Source organism: Lagenorhynchus albirostris, chromosome 6 (genome assembly GCF_949774975.1).
Source record: "Lagenorhynchus albirostris chromosome 6, mLagAlb1.1, whole genome shotgun sequence".
Classification (NCBI taxonomy): domain Eukaryota; kingdom Metazoa; phylum Chordata; class Mammalia; order Artiodactyla; family Delphinidae; genus Lagenorhynchus; species Lagenorhynchus albirostris.
In genome coordinates this window covers 1,475,595-1,489,733 of record NC_083100.1, presented here as the reverse complement: position 1 = coordinate 1,489,733, position 14,139 = coordinate 1,475,595, and positions in this window count along the sequence as shown.

Sequence of the window (14,139 nt, the reverse complement as noted above, 5' to 3'; positions counted from 1 at the left end):
TTTCCTCTAAGAGTTTTATAGTGTCCAGTCTTACATTTTGGTCTTTAATCCATTTTGAGTTTATTTTTGTGTATGGTGTTAGGGAGTGCTCTAATTTCATTCTTTTACATGTAGCTGTCCAGTTTTCCCAGCACCACTTATTGCAGAGCCTGTCTTTTCTCTATTGTATATCCTTGCCTCCTTTGTCATAGATTAGTTGACCATAGGTGCGTGGGTTTATTGCTGGGCTTTCTATCCTGTTCCATTGATCTATATTACTGTTTTTGTGCCAGTGCCATATCGTCTTGATTACTGTAGCTTTGTAGTATAGTCTGAAGTCAGGAAGTCTGATTCCTCCAGCTCCATTTTTTTCCCTCAAGACTGCTTTGGCTATTCGGGGTCTTTTGTGTCTCCATACAAATTTTAAGATTTTTTTGTTCTAGTTCTGTAAAAAACGTCACTGGCAATTTGATAGGGATTGCATTGAATCTGAAGATTGCTTTGGGTAGTATAGTCATTTTCACAATATTGATTCTTCCAATCCATGAACATGGTATATCTCTCCATCTGTTTGTGTCATCTTTGAGTTCTTTCATCAGTGCCTTATAGTTTTCTGAGTACAGGTCTTTTACCTCCTTAGGTAGGTTTATTCCTAGGTATTTTATTCTTTCTGTTGCAATGGTGAATGGGATCGTTTCCTTAATTTCTCTTTCTGATCTTTCGCTGTTAGTGTATAGGAATGAAAGAGATTTCTGTGCATTAATTTTGTATCATGCAACTTTACCAGATTCATTGATTAGCTCTAGTAGTTTTCTGGTGGCATCTTTAGGATTCTCTATATATATTATCATGTCATCTGTAAACAGTGACACTTTTACTTCTTCTTTTCCAGTTTGGATTACTTTTATTTCTTTTTCTTCTCTGATTGCTGTGGCTAGGACTTCCAAAACTATGTTGAATAATAGTGGCAAGAGTGGACATCCTTGTCTTGTTCCTGATCTTAGAGGAAATGCTTTGAGTTTTTCACCATTGAGAATGATGTTTGCTGTGGGTTTGTCATATATGGCCTTTATTATGTTGAGGTAGGTTCCCTCTATGCTCACTTTCTGGAGAGTTTTTAACATAACTGGGTGTTGAATTTTGTCAAAAGCTTTTTCTGCATCTATTGAGATGATCATATGGTTTTTCTTCTTCAGTTTGTTAATATGGTGTATCACATTGATTGATTTGCGTATATTGAAGAATCCTTGCATCCCTGAGATAAATCCCACTTGATCATGGTATATGATCCTTTTAATGTGTTGTTGGATTCTGTTTGCTAGTATATTTTTTTTGAGGATTTTTGCATCTATATTCATCAGTGATATTGGTTTGTAATTTCCTTTATTTGTAGTATCTTTGTCTGGTTTTGGTATCAGGGTGACGGTGGCCTCACAGAATGAGTTTGGGAGTGTTCCTTCCTCTGTAATTTTTTGCAAGAGTTTGAGAAGGATAGGTGTTAGCTCGTCTCTAAATGTTTGATAGAATTCACCTGTGAAACCATCTGGTCCTGGACTTTTGTTTGTTGGAAGATTTTTAATCACAGTTTCAATTTCATTACTTGTGATTGGTCTGTTCATATTTTCTATTCCTTCCTGGTTCAGTCTTGGAAGGTTATACCTTTCTAAGAATTTGTCCATTTCTTCCAGGTTGTCCATTTTATTGGCATAGAGTTGCTTGTAGTAGTCTCTTAGGATGCTTTGTATTTCTGCAGTGTCTGTTGTAACTTCTCCTTTTTCATTTCCAATTTTCTTGATTTGAGTCCTCTCCCTCTTTTTCTTGATGAGTCTGGCTAAAGGTTTATCAATTTTGTTTATCTTCTCAAAGAACCAGCTTTTAGCTTTATTGATCTTTGCTATTGTTTTCCTTGTTTTTATTTCACTTATTTCTGTTCTGATCTTTCTGATTTCTTTCCTTCTACTAACTTTGGTTTTTGTTTATTCTTCTTTCTCTAGCTCCTTTAGGTGCAAGTTTAGATTGTTTATTTGAGATTTTTCTTGTTTCTTGAGGTAGGCTTGTATTACTATAAACTTCCCTCTTAGAACTGCTTTTGCTGCATCCCATAGGTTTTCAATCATCGTGTTTTCATTGTAATTTGTCTCTAGGTATTTTTTTTATTTCCTCTTTGATTTCTTCAGTGATCTCTTGGTTATTTAGTAATGTATTGTTTAGCCTTCACGTGTTTGTGTTTTTTACGTTTTTTCCCCTGTAATTGATTTCTAATCTCATAGTGTTGTGGTCAGAAAAGATGCTTGATATGACTTCAGTTTTCTTAAATTTACCAGGGCTTGATTTGTGACCCAAGATGTGATCTATCCTGGAGAATGTTCTGTGTGCACTTGAGAAGAAAGTAATTAATAATAATAAATAATTAATCGGCTGTTTGTGGATGGAGTGTCCTATAAATACAATTAAATCTATCTGGTCTATTGTGTCACTTAAAGCTTGTGTTTCCTTATTAATTTTCTGTCTGGATGATCTGTCCATTGGTGTAAGTGAGGTGTTAAAGTCCCCCATTATTATTGTGTTACTGTCGATTTCCTCTTTTATAGCTGTTAGCAGTTGCCTTATGTATTGAGGTGCTCCTATGTTGGGTGCATATATATTTATAATTGTCATATCTTCTTCTTGGATTGATCCCTTGATCATTATATAGTGTCCTTCCTTGTCTCTTGTAACATTCTTTATTTTAAAGACTATTTTATCTGATATGAGTATTGCTACTCCAGCTTTCTTTTGATTTCCATTTGCATGGAATATCTTTTTCCAGCCCTCACTTTCAGTCTGTATGTGTCCCTAAGTCTGAAGTGGGTCTCTTGTAGACAGCATATATATGGGTCTTATTTTTGTATCCATTCAGCGAGCCTGTATCTTTTGGTTGGAGCATTTAATCCATTCACGTTTAAGGTAATTATTGATATGTATGTTCCTATTACCATTTTCTTAATTGTTATGGGTTTGTTTTTGTAGCTCCTTTTCTTTTCTTGTGTTTCCCACTTAGAGAAGTTCCTTTAGCATTTGTTGTAGAGCTGGTTTTGTGGTGCTGAATTCTCTTAGCTTTTGCTTGTCTGTAAAGCTTTTGATTTCTCCATTGAATCTAAATGAGATCCTTGCCAGGTAGAGTAATCTTGGTTGTAGGTTCTTTCCTTTCATCACTTCAAATATATTATGCCACTCCCTTCTGGCTTGTAGAGTTTCTACTGAGAAATCAGCTGTTAACCTTATGGGGATTCACTTGTATGTTATTTGTCGTTTTTCCTTGTTGCTTTCAATAATTTTTCTTTGTTTTTAATTTTTGTCAGTTTCATTACTATGTGTCTCGGCATGTTTCTCCTAGGGTTTATCCTGTATGGGACTCAGCAATTCCTGGACTTGGGTGGCTATTTCCTTTCCCATGTTTGGGAAGTTTTCAACTATAATCTGTTCAAATATTTTCTCAGGTCCTTCCTCTCTCTCTTCTCCTTCTGGGACCCCTATAATGTGAATGTTGTTGCGTTTAATGTTATCCCAGAGGTCTCTTAGGCTGTCTTCCTTTCTTTTCATTCTTTTTTCTTTATTCTATTCTATGGCAGTGAATTCCACCATTCTGTCTTCCAGGTCACTTATCCGTTCTTCTGCCTCAGTTATTCTGCTATTGATTCCTTCTAGTGTATTTTTCGTTTCAGTTATTGTATTGTTCATCTCTGTTTGTTTGTTCTTTAATTCTTCTAGGTGTTTGTTAAACATTTCTTGCATCTTCAGTCTTTGCCTCCATTCTTTTTCTGAGGTCCTGGATCATCTTCACTATCATTATTCTGAATTCTTTTTCTGGCAGGTTGCCTATCTCCACTTCATTTAGTTGTTTTTCTAGGGTTTTATCTGGTTCCTTCATCTGGTACAAAGTCTTCTGCCTTTTCATTTTGTCTATCTTTCTGTGAATGTGGTTTTCCTTCTACAGGCTGCAGAATTGTAGTTCTTCTTGCTTCTGCTGTCTTCCCTCCCGGGAAGTGGATTCTTAACCACTGAGCCACCAGGGAAGTCCCTACTCTTCTTTTAGAGGTTACCTAAGGCTTAGAGATTTAAAAATGTATCTAAAATTAATTAGTATTTTCAACACAATGCAAAGGACTGAGATTCTTAGGCTCCATTAACTTGCACATTGCTGTTGCCCTGTTTTTAACTCTACATCCATTTTAACCCTTTTAACAGGGGTTAACTGATCATCGTTGTTGTTCTAAACACTCAGTACTCACTCCAGTTGCCCCTGCATTTACCCTTTTCTGTTATTGGTTCTTTCGTTTCCATGTTCCCGCTGGTATAATTTTCCTTCTCCTGGGATAATTCCCTTTCACACTACCTTTAGTTCATGTGTTTTGATTGCAAGTTTTCTCAGACTTTATTTGGAAATGCCTCTCTGTTACCTTTACTTTTAGGGGGTACTTTCACTGGGCATAGAATTCTAAGTTGGCAATTATTTTCCCTTATTTTTGGAAGAAGTCATTCAATTGTCTTCTGACTTCAGTTTTTGTGCTGAGAAGGCAGTTGTCAGGTTTACTTCTTTGAAAATAATGCATTTTCCCCGCCACCCAGCCCAGGTTTTTTTTCCCCTAAATATTTTTAAATTATGGTAAAAGACACATAACATAAAATTTACCATTTTTAAGTGTACCGTGCTGTGATTTTAAATACATTCATATTGTTCTGCAACCATCACCATCCATCTCCAGAACTCTCTTCACCCTGCAAAACTGAAACTCTGTACTTATTAAACAATAAGTCCCTGTCCCCCAACCCTTGTTGCTTTCAATAATTTTTCTACATTGAAAAGCCACCCAGCCACGATTCTACTTTCCATCTCTATGATTTTGTCTACTCTACTTCCTCATATAAGTGGAATCACATAGTATTTGTCCTTCTGTGACTGTCTTATTTCACTTAGCTTAAAGTCCTCAAGGTTCATCCGTGTTGTAGCAGGTGTCAGAATTTCCTTCCTTTCTAAGGCTGAACAATACTGCATTGTATTTATAGACCACATTTTGTTTATCAATTCAACTGTTGATGGACACCTGCATTCCACGTTTTAGCTATTGTGAATAATGCTGCTATGAACATGGGTGTTCAAATATCTCTTCAAGACTCTGCTTTTAATTATTTTGGGTATATACAAGTGGGATTGCTGGATCATATGATAAATGTATTTTTAATTTTTTGAGGAACTGCCATTCTGTTTTCCACAGCAGCTGCACCATTTTACCTTCCCACCAATAGTGCACAAGTGTTCCGACTTCTCCACATCCTTGCCAACACTTGCTATTTTCTAGTTTTGTGTGATTGTGTGTGTGTGTGTATGTTTTTCTTTTTTTTTCTTTTGTTTTTTGTAATAGTAGCCACCCTCATGGGTATGAAGTGACCCAAGTTTCTTTTAATATTTTCTTTTCATCCCTGGTTTTCAGTAGTTTCACTATGTATGCCTAGATGTGGCTGTTTTTGTTTGTTTTTTTTTTAATTGTACTTGGGGTTTATAACATTTCTTCATTCTATGGCTTGATGCTTTTAGTGTTTGGGGACTTGCTCAGCCAGTGTATCTTCAGAGTTGTTCTGTCCTATTCTCTCTTTCCTCTGGGACTTTGATTGCAGGTATATTAGACTTTTTCACCATCTCGTCTGCATCTTTTATGTTCTTTTTCTGCATTTGTCATCCTTTTACTTTTCAGTGGGTCTTTCTGGGTATTTTCTACTGGCCCATCTTCCAGTTCACTAATCTCTTTCACTGTGTCTGACTTGCTATTAAATCCATCTAATGCCTTCTTTCTTTTGCCATTTTATCTCCCAGTCCTAGTACTTCCATTTTATTCTTTTTCATAATTTTTAGCTCTTCATTGAAATTTTCTGTGTAATTAGCTATTTTTTCAATACATTAGTCAGTGATGTTAAAGTCTGTAATAGCTCCTGTGTCTGTGTCTTTTCTAAGTCTGTTTCCATTATTTGTTTTTCTTGCCTGGATTTTGGTCATTTAGTATTGTCTCTGGCATGTCTGGTAATTTTTGACTGAATGTTTGATAGTAAGTATAAAATATTTCAGGCATAGTTTGAGGTTCTGGATTAGATTATCTTCCTTCAAAGAGACTTTTTTGGCTTCTGGTGGCTAGTTAACAGGGAGGGATGTTTGCCTCCACCACTTGGAGTTGAGCTGAGTGGACCTTTGGGAAGACTGATTGGCCTAGTGGACTCTGGCTGGTGCTGGAATTCCTACCAGGCCCTTCATCTCTGGGAGACAATTTTCTCTGTTTGTTGTCATCAGCTCCTTGGGTTTCTGAGGCTTGAGCCCCTCAGCTGGGGTCTTCTGCTCAGTTTATCAGTCTTTGGGGCCAATGCTGGTGAATAACTCAAGGGAGGAAGGAGAGCCAATGTTGCACTCGTTTCTGTGGGTTTTCCTTCCCGCCAGGATCTTGACCCTCAATTACTCTTTGTCTTGACAGCTCCTCAGTACCTTTAAATTGATTTTTAAAGTGTATTTTATCTAGATTTCTTGAAATGGTTCTCAGTGGCAGTGGTGAATGTGGTTCACTGTTATAAGAAGCAGACATTTTCCCTTTGACCTTTTAATGTCGATTTTAATGCACAGGTGGGTGATAACAATGAACTGCATCCCTTCTTCCTTTTTTCACAAGCTAGTGGACTATTAGACCACCAATGGCAAATATTTGTTGAGCCTATCTGTAAGGTACAAGAGGTAAAGCAAATGACTCCTTTCTGGCCTTTTCCCATGGAGCTTTCAGAACATTAGGAAGAGGGGCAGATGCTTTGTAACAATTTAAAGATAGTTTTAGATCACATCATTTTGTTCTGTTTAAAAGGGAACAATAAATCTAAGTGACAATCCATTTAAAGGGCTGAGTCCAATTCCTAGCACGCTCCTGGTCATGGCTGACATCCTGGCCCTCCTTAGAGCTTTGCATTTCTGTCTCCTACCTTCAAAATTCTTCTAACAAGTTGTGATAAATTAGGAGTTTGGGATTAACAGATACACACTACTATATATAAGATAGATAAACAGCAAGGACCTACTGTATAGCACAGGAAACTATATTCAATATGTTGTAATAATCTATAATGGAAAATAATCTGAAAAAGAACATATATATGTATATAGATAGATAGATGGACATAGATATAGATATAGCGAAATCACTTTGCTGAACATCAGAAACTAACACAACATTCTAAATCAACTATACTTGAGTAAAAAAATTGTAAAAAAAAAAAAAATTTGAGAATTGCATGTGTCTCAACCGTTTCTTCAGATAGCCGAGACTTGAAATATGAGTTGTAACCAAGAACAAAGGAGAAGCAGAGTGTACACATCCTGAATTTCTCTTCTCTTCCCAACGTTGCAAAGTTAGAAGAAACCACATTTATCAAAAACCCAGGAGAGTTACACTGGACCCAGAACTTTTCTTTGCTCTCCTCTTCCATTTGAAACACAACAATGAATACGCAAAATGAAATACCTTAGAAACGTTTTTTACAGATAAATTGCCAAGGAGATAAGATATGCATGGGAGATCTAAAGATTGAAAGGGACTTAAAAAACATCAGCGAACACACTGTGTTAACCTTATTTGGATTCTGGTTCAAACAAAATATTAAAAGATTAAATTGACATATATGAGGCAATTGAAAATTTGAACACTGACTTGGTATTTGATAATACTAAGAAGTTTTTTAACATAACCACAATACCATTATCATGCCCCCAGAATATGACTCCTTATCTCTTAGAAATACACATGGAGATGATTGCAGAAGAGATTTTATGATGTCTTGGATTTGCTTCTAAATAATATGGAGCAAGAGGGAAGTAGGAGGGAGCTTAGATTAAAAAAAAGAGAAAAAGATTACCCATGGGTAGATACTTGAATGCTCTAAAAGGTTAAAAATAGACCCAGAATAAGTATTTCTATGACTTCTGTCTTTCTGGATCAACTACTGCTTTGCCTTATCTCTTCTTGTTTCCTTCTTTAAATTTCCTGAGTAAACCATCAGCTTCTGTACTAACTCCCCACGGCAAGCAATAAGTTGGGTGATATCGTCTCAGGCAATCAAAATCCTCATTTCATTTATCTCTTTTCCCATTAAGAGAATGAGTCTCCCTTCTCCACAGTTTCCCCCCTACCTCAGAGCCAAGGGAGAGATGGTTACGATTCGAGGCAGGATTTCTTTGATTCCCAGATGCTCACTAAGCACCCAACCACTAGGGTTACTAAGGCAAGCACTGAAGCTGGAAGAGCAGACCTCATTGTCATGAGGAGATGCGGACAAAACATAAACTCTATGTCTGGGGTTGGAATTCCCGCTGAAAAGTTGGTCCTATATGGAAAGACCCTAACCCTAAACCTAATCCACCCTGTCACTTGTTGGAGACAGAACAGTGTGTATGTGGCGGGGGGAGGGTCCTGGGTTCAAGCCGCAGCATCCTTGGATGTTCACCCGCCACGTGACCCAGGGAAAGCATTTAACCCGCCTGAGCATCAGATTCCCCATTTGGAAAATGAAGCCAACGTTCTTCCCCGGCTTTCTTCCCTAAAGCGAACTAAGGTCAGAGGAATTAAACCCTAGGAAAGAATTTAGAAAACTTTTGAGCGAAGCATTGGAAGAAGGGGAGGGACCATTACAAGAATCTAGAAGCCTTGGGTCAGTACAAACTGTGCCTGAGGAATGTGGGCTTGATTCTAGCTGCTTAGGGAAAAGAAATCAATTGTAACCGAAGACAGAAGTTTTTGGTGTCGGAGCCTTTAGAAGATGGCACTTGGGCAGAGCACACCCTTATCCAAGGCAGGAAAGCCGGTGTCAGGTGTCCCACCTCATCTCTGCTCCCCCTGAAACAACAACGCCACAACAGGCTCATTGGCTGACCCCTGCCTGCATTTGCTCTAGTCTGGTGACGGCATCTCGATCCCCGTGCGTGGTCTGCCCCGTGAGCCCAACCTTAGCCAGACTCAGCTGAAGAGACGGCGTGAAAACCTCTCCCCTCAGCTCACGCTGGCAGGCTCATCAGCTTCTTCCCAATGCAGGAGGGTCCTCCTGTTGGCCCACTGGTTTTGCCACTGACTCAGAAGCCAATGAGGCACTGATCATGCTTTGGGCAGTACACTCCCCCGACAGTCTCCATCCCACTCTCCCACTTTGTGAAAACGGTCCACAAGAACAAAGCCTGGAGTAAGGCACCTGCCCCTTGCCCGGCACCATCTCGTCAGGGAAATACTCACGGAAAAGTCCTGGGGGCCGGGCGTGTTGGCCAGTGGTCCACCAGAGGGATGTCTATCATCCACAGCTGTGACCACAGAGATGAGATAGCAAAGCACACAGAGAGAAGGGAAGTGGGGGGCGACGTCCTCCCCCATCTGTGCTTCCCTCCCTCAGAGAGGCAGCCTTTGGGGTGGGGTGATGGGGTAAGACCCTCAGGTGGAGCCGCAGTCTGCAGGGAGGTGTGAGAGCCACTCTCCGGGCCACGCCAACCTTCTCGCGCAGGGACTGTTCTCTGTCTCACCTCCTGGCTGGCAGGGACGGGAACCGTGGGTGGGTGGAGATGCCGCCCGGGAGCGGGCAGCTGGCCAGAGGAAGGGCCAGAGCCTGGACACAGTCTGCCAAAAGATAACTATAAACCTTCCAGTCACCTGGGAGGAGACTCCATTCTTCCTGTGAGATGGCTGAGGGGTAGGGCGCACAGGGCTGCCTGGGGGCAGGATGGCCCTTTTATCTGCTCCAGACCCCGGTCTTCCAGTGGGGCAGGTAAACACCTCCCCCAGATGAGCTGCAAGGGGAGGTTCTCAGGGCGGCCGGGGCACAGCGAGCGGGCCAGGGGAGCCACTCACCACGCCTGGGCAAGCAGTTTCCCTTCAAGGACCCGTCTGCGTGAGCAAAGGGTCTGCAGCATCCACAGTGAGGACATGACCTCAAGATGCAGGGGAAGAGCTCGCTTAAAACACCACGTCTACATAACACACGGATGTGTGTGCGTGAATATATATAGTATTGAGTCTCTGTTCACACCAGGATGCAGGCGATTTTTAGAAAGCATCTGCTCTGTGTCTCAGTTAAATTCGAGGAACTCTAAGGAAAGAAATGAGGAGGGAGATGGTGAAGTGACAGACTAAAATGAAAGTGCAACTGGCTGAGCGGCAGGCAGGGCTCACCAAGCAGACAGGAAGGGAAGCAGAAGTGCACCAGCAGACGAGGAGGGGGACCCCAGGGGGTGGACAGGCAAACCACCGAACTCATGTTGGGACGCAGAGCAAAAGGGCAAAGATGAGATGAAAGGCACCACGATGGAGAAGACGGTGGCGTGAAAGATACAGGACATCCACCCTGGGGATGGTCACTCCCAGAGAAAATGGAAGGAGAGTGGCACACGGGACGGTCAGCACAGCCGCCCTGAGCCCGAGCGTGGCCTGAACCCGGCCTTCCATAAAAGGTCACGCCAAGTCTGAGGACAAATTGTGAAGGGATACAAACGCCTCCGGGTATCCCATACTCTCATTTGGGTTTAAAAATACAGAAGTGGGGGCTTCCCTGGTGGCGCAGTGGTTGAGAGTCCACCTGCCGATGCAGGGGACATGGGTTCATGCCCCGGCCCGGGAAGATCCCACATGCAGCGGAGCGGCTGGGCTCGTGAGCCATGGCCGCTGAGCCTGACGTCCGGAGCCTGTGCTCCGCAACGGGAGAGGCCACAACAGTGAGAGGCCCGCATACCGAAAAAAAAAAAAAAATACAGAAGTGGGCACAGAAAGGGGACAGACATGTCTCAATGACTCGACCATGAGCCGACTTGGTGAGATTAGCGTCCAGTCTTTGCCTTAGAGGCATGTTGGCATAAAGACACTGACCCTTTACCTATCACCCCAGCCCTGCCCTTCCCTGTGACCCACGTGAATTGCTCTTATCATTAGAAATAGAGAGTTTTACAGCTGGGCTCCAGCTCCTGCAAACCAAACACACGATCCTTGGATTCCCCCCACTTCCAGCACCCCACCCCCCTGAGTCACCCCCATCCCAGTGCAGGCCGGCTGGCTGTGCAATTCCTAGTTATCATTCCTTCCCCAGGACAACCCTTGTCCCCACTGCCTGGTGAACTCCTTCTCATCCTCCACAGCCCCCTCCAAGGACACCTCCTCCGTGAAGCCCTCCCTGATGTCCACCAGGCCTCCCCTACGCGTGCCACACTCCCATGGTGGGTCTGAGCCCAGGAGTCATCAGCATGAGGTGGGCTCTCCCCGCTCCCCCGGGACTTGGCACTGGCTATTCCTGCTCAGCTTCTCAACGTTGTCACTGAATTGCACGGGGTGTAAAGTTGCAGGTCTGCATTTTTCCTTTGGACTGAGTCACACACACACACCAGGCATCTGTACACCCACCTTCACTCACTGCTGCCGTGGCCCAGGAAGAGCAGTACAGCCTCTAAGCATCACAGTTCTTCACAAGATCAGGAAGAACAGCGACCCCAGACTCCAGCTGGCGGGCTACTGCCTGGTTTCTGGGGTCTCCACCTTGGAGTCAGTCCTCTCCAGGAACACCTTGGCTGTGACGCCCCCTGAAGCCCACTGCCGTGCAGGCAACAGCACCTCTGAAGTGACAGAGGGAATGTTGACACGGGGGGTGCCGAGGGAAAGGGGACAGATGGCCTGTCATCCAGAGGGAAGGGAACAAGTTAAAGACAGCTGAGGACGGAACTGAGCTGCGGTCACGTGTCACCAGAGAGGGACAGATGTAAACGCCAATGAGAACGGGCTCATCCAGGAAGCGAGACGCTGTCTGGAGGCTGTCAAGCTGCACTCACACAGCTCCGGTCGGTTTGGAAGAGACCCTGGGCTTATTCACTACCTGAGTGCCAGGAGGGGAAGGTGGCTTGTGCAGGTGACAGGTGTGTCCTAGTGGATATGCTGCTGCCTTGACACCATGGCCTGTGAAGGCCAGAAGACCTCAAGCCACAACCTGGTCACCCTCACGTGTGCCGCCCCTTCCCCAGAGCCAGCCCTGGAATGGTCCCAAGGACACACCTGGAACTGCAGCTCTACGTGGCTCACAGAGCTTGTGGAGTCCACCTCCGTCTGCCCCGGCACGTTCATGTCCAGCATTTCATCTGCTCGGTACAGCAGGGAGATGGTGTCACAGGGGAAACAGAGGAACCACTGTTCGAGGACACGGGGCCAGGATGACAGGTGACACTGGGCGCGACTACTGACCGGTCTCCAAAGCTGGGCATCCCCCCTCCCCTCTCTGAGCCTGGGTTTCACTCCCTGTGAAACACAAGGGCTGCCTTCCAGAATCTCCAAGATACGATGCTCAGTCCTGATTTTAAAATGAAGGAGCTGAGACCCCTGTTTCGCTGGGTCTTGCTGGAAGGTGGTGGCAAGACCGGGCTGAAGAGGGGACACCTGGCTGTTTGCCCAAAGCACCCAAGCTTTGCAAGGGGCGCCAGGAGGATGAGGAGGTCTGGGAGCTGCAGGCCTGGAGGAACTGCCGGTCTGACTTTGCCTGAGGCTGAGAGGAGGAACGGGGAGGCCGCAGGCCCTCGGGGAGAAGAGTACACACCTCCCACCTAGATAACACTCTCCCTCTGCTCTTACGCACTCCAGTGCAAGAACTCCCTTTAACGACAAATGAATAACTTCAACAGGAAGCATGTCATAGTTGGCCACCGTGACGTAAATGAAAAGGCTGTACAAAGAAGATGTGGTACATATATACAATGGAATACTACTCAGCCATAAAAAGGCACAAAATAATGCCATTTGCGGTCACATGGACGGACCTAGAGATGATCGTACTAAGTGAAGTAAGTCAGACAGAGAAAAACAAATACCCTATGATAGCACTTATATGTGGAATCTTAAATGATACAAATGAAATTATTTACAAAACAGAAACAGACATAGAAAACAAACTTATGGTTACTGGGGGGGAAGAGGGTGGGATAAATGAGAAGGTTAAGATTAACATACGCACACTACTATACATAAAACAGATAATCAACAAGGACCTACTGTGTAGCACAGGGAACTCTGCTCAATACTCTGTAATGACCTAAAGGCAAAAGAACCTGAAAAGGAGGGGTTACATGTATATGAGTAACTGAGTCACCTTGCTGCACACCTGAAGCTAACACAACACTGTAAAGCGACTACACTCAATATAAAATAAAAATCAAAAAAAAAAAAGAAAGGCTGTACAAGACGTGATACACGGCAGCACGACTAAGTTTCCAGCGGGGCCTGAGCGCGTGTCCTGGGGCTGCTGCAGTCACTGGGGTCTTACAAGTTGCTGTGAGACTCTCACCGCAGCGTTGAGTCAACTTCGCGATGTGCTTCTCGATGCCCTTTTGCACGTTACACCGGCTTCCCTGGAGCACAGGACCCCACAGATCCAGGCAGTCCTGTATTTTATCAGTCACTGCTTTCTGCTTAACGAGGGGGCGGCAGCCTTGCTAACAAGAAGCCGACTCTCCTGCTGTCCCCTCCCTCCCAGCACCTGCCCAGGGAAACGGGGTCTCTGAGCCCCGCTGGTTCCGCCCAGAGTGACTGCAGGCCAGGAGGAGGGACTCTGACTGCGGCGCTTGGGCTGCGGCCTGCAGAGCGGGCGGCCAGCGCGGAGCTCTGTCCTCTAGAATCGTGGCGCTCGCAGGGTAACGTCGGGGAGTCACCAGGGCAGTTCTCCACCCTGGGTTCTTTCTCGGCTCTGGGGAGATGTTGATTCCACACCACACTCCAGGGAGGTCAAGAGAGACTCAGAGCTCAGTCCCTCAAAGGGGAGGCTGAAACGAACAAAGCTGGTGTCACAGGCCGTCAGGATGGGAGAGGCAGACCCAAGTCCCTTCTCGGAGACCGCGTTCCATGACTGAGACAGCAGACCCCTTGAGGGTACATTCGGGGGGTCAAAGCGGACTCAGACACATGGGGCGTGCAGAGCACTCTAGCCTGTGGACCAGGACTGAGCCGGCGGGGCAGGGTGGGCGTGGGGATGCGCCAGGCCAGGGCCCCAGAAGGCCTGTGGGATGGAGGGTGCTGGCCTAAGAGCAGCCTGCCCCTCTGCACAGGGGCAGGCATGGCCCAGCTGTGCTCACACCCGGTCAGCCCACCCCTGACC